Source organism: Apium graveolens, chromosome 7, assembly GCF_009905375.1.
Source record: "Apium graveolens cultivar Ventura chromosome 7, ASM990537v1, whole genome shotgun sequence".
NCBI classification, from domain to species: Eukaryota; Viridiplantae; Streptophyta; class Magnoliopsida; order Apiales; family Apiaceae; genus Apium; species Apium graveolens.
The window spans coordinates 264794348-264800347 of NC_133653.1; positions in this window are offsets into that span (position 1 = coordinate 264794348).

Genomic DNA, 6000 nt, shown 5'->3' on the forward strand with positions numbered 1-6000 from the left:
TGGATACACTTAAATTAGAACATTTAGATTACTGGAAGATAAGTAAGATGCACAGCAGTGCTGCAGCTCATCTTGGCATCACAGAGAATCTTTATAGCGTCAAAGGTGAAGATCCAGCCTGTTCTAGGTTACAAGAGAAGAGAAAGAGAAGTGGATGAAGTCGTATCTGGATTTCATGTTTAATTGCCGACAGTAAAGACTCTGTAAATTGTGACTTCTATTTTACCCTGTCTTAGATCTCTTGTTTATCTGCTTAGTATCAGGTTTCTGAGTTGATCATTACTTATTTACCATTATAAGATCTTTGAAAGGGCCAGTTTCTAACACCTTGAGATTTTAGAGTAACTGGTTCCTTGACATGGTATTAGAGCTCAGGCCGGCAGAGGCTTGGCTGATTAGTAGGCCAAAACTGTCCCATTCTCTTGCCTTTTTCCATTTAACTTATCTAACTTGTCAACACTATTTGTGCGATAACTAGATACCGGTGGGATCTTTATGAGCTGGAAGCTCAACTTCCTAGTTTTACAACTCAGTATCCTCAATTCTGGACATATATGTGCCATTAACGACTAAAATGCCAGACCTCAAAATTAAATGTAGACCTAAATCTCTTTTACCCGAACTATTCATTTTACCTAAATTATCCCTGTCGGACATTTGACACTCGGGCTATTGGCACTCACACTTATTTCAGGCCAAAATGTAAAACTTTCAAAATGTGCAGAGTTCCAACCAGGAACTCATACTTCCCTTTTATGTGATTTGATAGACTCGGTTTTGCAAATATGGTGCTACCAGGAACTCATACTTTGGCGGGAGCAATTCTTTTGCATAGTTATTCTTCTGGATTGATAATTATTTTTCATATTAAGTGCTTAACAAATTAGTTTGCTTTTCCACCACTAGGCAATATCTTTCTTTCAATATCCTTTGTCTTCCTTTATTAAAGAAGGTTTATCTAGGTTTCTTGCGTTGTTGTCACGTCACTCGACTAGTGGTGACCACTAGTCTGTTTGAGAAATTCGACCGCAGAGCTAGACTTGCGAATTGTCGACTAGTCGGACGACTTGGTCGACTAGTGCAAAATCCAATCAAAATTTAAAATGATAAAAATAAAAAATTTCTAAAAACCTACTAAACTTCAGCAACAATAATTTCAGCTTATATATCTTTATGTGGGTGTGTTTATGTATATATAAATTGATTAAAACCGAATATAATCTATGTTTAGTATAATCTGTTTATATGTTTGTATACTTAGCTTATCTATGTGAGAATATAAAAGGGGAAAAATATATGTTTGTGTTTATCATATCTAGTTCGTGATAGATATACACGAGTATGAGAATGTTAAAATTTTGTTGTGGGAAACCACATATATAATATCTATATCATTATATATTATTTAATAAATTATTATTAATTTGTCGACTAGTCAGCGACTAGTTTACGACAATTCAACTAGTCGACTAGCTGGACCTCCATCGAATCGACTCGACTCGACTTATCAACATGACAAGAATTTCTTGTCATAATTTCCAGTTGTAAATGTTTTGTTTATAGCGTACAATGATTTGGTTGGTTCTCTTAAAGGTATTTCTTTTCCTTGCCTTGCTTTCCCCCCACTAGGATCTTTCTTTCAACATCCTTTGTCTTCCTTCATTAAAATTTCTAAGATATTCACTGAACGCTTCGTGTGGTACCAGGGTTCGATTCACCTTGGTTTTAGGGTTGAATCACAAACATACGTATTAAGTTTGTGTTTTGAAGTTAAAAATCATAATAAATTGATGGTCAGTTTCAGCTTTCCAGTTTCCAGTTTGGTTATGATTAGATCGTAAACCAATCAATTTAAAGCTTAAGAACCTTTATATGCTAACAAATAATTTTAGAGCTTAAGAACACAAACTTTATAAAAATATTGACCATGTTTCATTTAAGCCCCGACTATTTTGCAATCCCGGTACCACCACGCAGCAGAATACAAGCCACCTGGTACTCCCGGGGTATCTGGTGCCTAAAAAGGGTGCTTATATGGAAGAACATCTTCTTTCTTAATATCATGTAATCGATCTTTTGTTATTGTATGTTGTTACCACAACCCCCTACATGGTTTCCTCCGTTCATTGTTACAAAGTTGTGTTATGTGTTTAAATAGGATTAATTAGAGATTTGCAGATTTCATTCTTAATCTCAAGTTCTGTCTTTATTTAAGATAATTAAATCCTGAATCTCAACTATAAATAGTTGATACTAATTGATAGTTCCTGTCTAATGCATCCAGCAGGCTAATTAAGGACCATATTCTACAATGATACATAAATTTATAATCATTGAATTTTGTATGCTTGGTCAGTTGTATCGATCTATGTTCTTAACTCATCTGTACTCGGATAATATCAATAAAATTCGTATATTTGTTTTTTAGTATTAATCTACGTTCTCATGTACTCCAGAATAAAGTTCGGATAATATGTTTGCTCATATTGGTGAATTATTTTATCTTCAATATTGCCATTAAATGTTGTCACTCCAGCCAACTCGACTTACCTTTTCACTGCTTGACGGCATCTTCAAGCATAGTTTGATCTAGATGTGTATACGACATGTGAACACGGTACAAAATGACACGAATAATTAGTGTCTTGGTTCGAAAATTTGGTACACGAACACGAAAGTACACAAACACAAAAAAACACGAATATAATTAGTGTCGGGTTTGGATTACCAATATAGGTACACAATACGGAAAGAAAGTGCATGAAATAAATAAATAATTAAATTTTTAAAAATATATAATAAACATATATAGGCCTTTACTCCATGGAGAACCATTTTATATGGGGAACCGTGGAGAACCATTGTTTTTATCATAGAATCTCATTATAAATTATAAATTTTTATTAAAAAAATATAAAATTCGATGCTAATCTAGAATATAAATATAATAAAAAATTTAACAATTAAAATTTGATAAAATTACTTGATTTTAAATTTAATTCTACAGTGGAATAATTTTTAATAAGTGTGATTATTCTGTGATTCTGCTATAGAATCAATTTAAACTTATTCAATGATTTTTTAAATAAAAAATTGTTTAACTTCGATTTTTAACTTGATAATTAAATTTTTTAATTATATATCATGAAAAATAAAATAAATTATATTTTTTATATTTTTTAAATAATGATTTTCCAAGATTCTCTACGTAAGAGGGTATTTCATGGAGTGCTACCCAACATATATATATTAAATACCAAATATGAATTTTACCTATTCTATATAACATATATATAATTATAAATATTAAAATATATTTTATTGTACCTGTGAGTGAGCACTTCACCATTTAATTATCTATTGCATTTTTTAACAATTAATATTTTTTGTATAATAATCCGTGTACGTTAGTGTATTAAAGCGGGTATACACAAATATCTTAGTTTATTCTACACTTCTTCGGTTCTTAAAATTAAGAGTAGATTTTTCATCAATTCGCCAATAAGAAACCAATGAAAACTTCTTTAATGTATATCCCCTTATATTTATAAGGGGAGCTGATATGTGCACATAATATATTTATTGGTGCACAACCTTTATTAAAATTAAGACCAAAATACCCTTGTGTACATTTTTAACTCAAACCAACTTATCTTTTGACGAGGATAATCTAGTCATAATACTTATATTTGTAAATCAGAATTTGCACATATCAGCTCCTTTATATTATATCGAAGTGAGATTTACTTTTTGATCTCATTTCAAAAGAAAATAATATCTATGAAATTAACATAAATAAGTAAATGCTTATTTATTAGAAAAAGCAAAAAAGTGACGGCTCATTAGTATTTATTGTTAAAAGTAATTTATGCTTTTCTATTTTGGTTTCGATTATATTTTCCATTTTGGTCCACTAATCAAATATTTATTATGTTTTATATCTTTATTTTCACTATATTTGTCTTTGGTTCAAGCTGCTACAAGTTTAATTCTGATTATATCTTTTAAGAGGATGTACTCGTTACTTATTATTATTTAATCTTGTTTGGAAACCTTATTTTACAATACTGGAATTGATGATATTATCCGTATATAAAAGTTTCAAAATATCACTATTAAGCAAAATAATCTTTATTAACGCCGAGAAACTAAAAAATCCAAGTTAACAGTGTGTTTTAAACTGTCTTTTTTTTCGTATTGGACCCAATAATTAAGCAAAATAATCTTTATTAACGATGAGAAACTAAAAATCCAAGTTAACAGTGTGTTTTAAACTTTCTTTTTTTTCTTATTGGACCCAATAATTGGGCCACCAAAATGTTTAAAGAAACAAATAAACTCGTGAAGAAGTCTGAGTTTGATGGTGACGAGAAGGTGCTGTTAGAAGTGCCGCTAGTAGAATCAGGAGCAAGCTCACCATTACTCCCATTGTTAAGCCATCTGATTTCGTCTTGAGTCTTTCTTTTGAGTCTCATGAAAGTCCCAAAGATGGAGGGACTCAACTTGAAATGAGTTCTGGTCTTGCCTAAGCTAAAGGTATACGTCGTTTTTCATACTCTTGACGTATCTTTCGATGTCTATGTGTCTTTTCTTGTTCTTTTGCCATTCATCGATCCTTTCCTCTTGATTGTAGAATTTAAACCTCCCGTGATTCGTCCTTTGCTGGTACCAAGTAAAGATTTGTTTTCAAAAAGATTCAAGGATAACAAATCTATTGGCACTGAGTCATCCAATGCCCCTTTGCTTTTGAGTTCAGACTTTAGCCCCACTTCCAAAAAGACGAAAACAAGTGACTCCATCTTCCTTAACTAAGAGCAACCAGATACTATCATGCCTCTTGTTTACTATAGCTATGATGTTGATGTCAAGCCATCCCAATTTATAGAGCATTTAGGAGACCTGCTTCTTCCTCAGATCGTAGAGAGCTATTCTGCCAAAGGTATTAGCCAGACTTTTGATGAAGCTGCTGGTCATGCCTTTCATGTATGTGTTTCTTATTCTAGTCCTTTTATTTGTTACTATCGCATATTTATCTATTATTCATTTGCCCGGTCTACCCTTTCTGTCTTTTGCACAGGTTTTCCAAAGTGCCATGGCTCTTCGTGACCTTTATGCAAGCAAGTTTGAAAGGTTCTCTCGTCTTGAGGTAGAACACAAGACATGCCCAGAAAAGGTCCAATCTACAGTTGGTCATGCTGATGAGCATATAAAAAAGGCCAAGGAGATCGAGAAAGAATTTGATGAATTTGTTGTCAAAGTCCAGTCTTTGGAATCAGAGATGCGTGAAGAGGCTAATAAGGCTGCCAAACAGCAAATTATGCGTACCCGTGTGGAGATGATGTTGGAGTATTCTCATGGAGAGTGGGAGTCGTGGGACATGAATGACACAGTGAAGACCTATAATAAACTATTTCCTGATGATGCTTTTGTGTTGGACGACTTTGAGGTTGCAGAGGGTGAGCTTAAGGCCCCTAGTGACAAGGGCGAGCTTGTGGCCCATCTTGCAATTATTCCTGCTAGTCACTCTCTAGACGAGGATTAAAGTTGTTTATCGCTCATGTTGGACTTCTGAACTTATTTTTTATTTTGTTGGTTCATAGAGCTTATTTTGTTGTCATTTTCTTAATTAATAAGATTCAAGGATGACAAATCTATTGGCACTGAGTCATCCAATGCCCCTTTGCTTTTGAGTTCAGACTTTAGCCCCCCTTCCAAAAAGACGAAAACAAGTGACTCCATCTTCTTTAACTACGAGCAACCAGATACTGTCAGGCCTCTTGTTTACTATAGCTATGATGTTGATGTCAAGCCATCCCAATTTGTAGAGCATTTATGAGACCTGCTTCTTCCTCAGATCGTAGAGAGCTATTCTGCCAAAGGTATTAGCCAGACTTTTAATGAAGCTTCTGGTCATGCCTTTCATGTATGTGTTTCTTATTCTAGTCCTTTTTATTTGTTACGATGGCATATTTGTCTATTATTCCTTTGCCCGGTCTACCC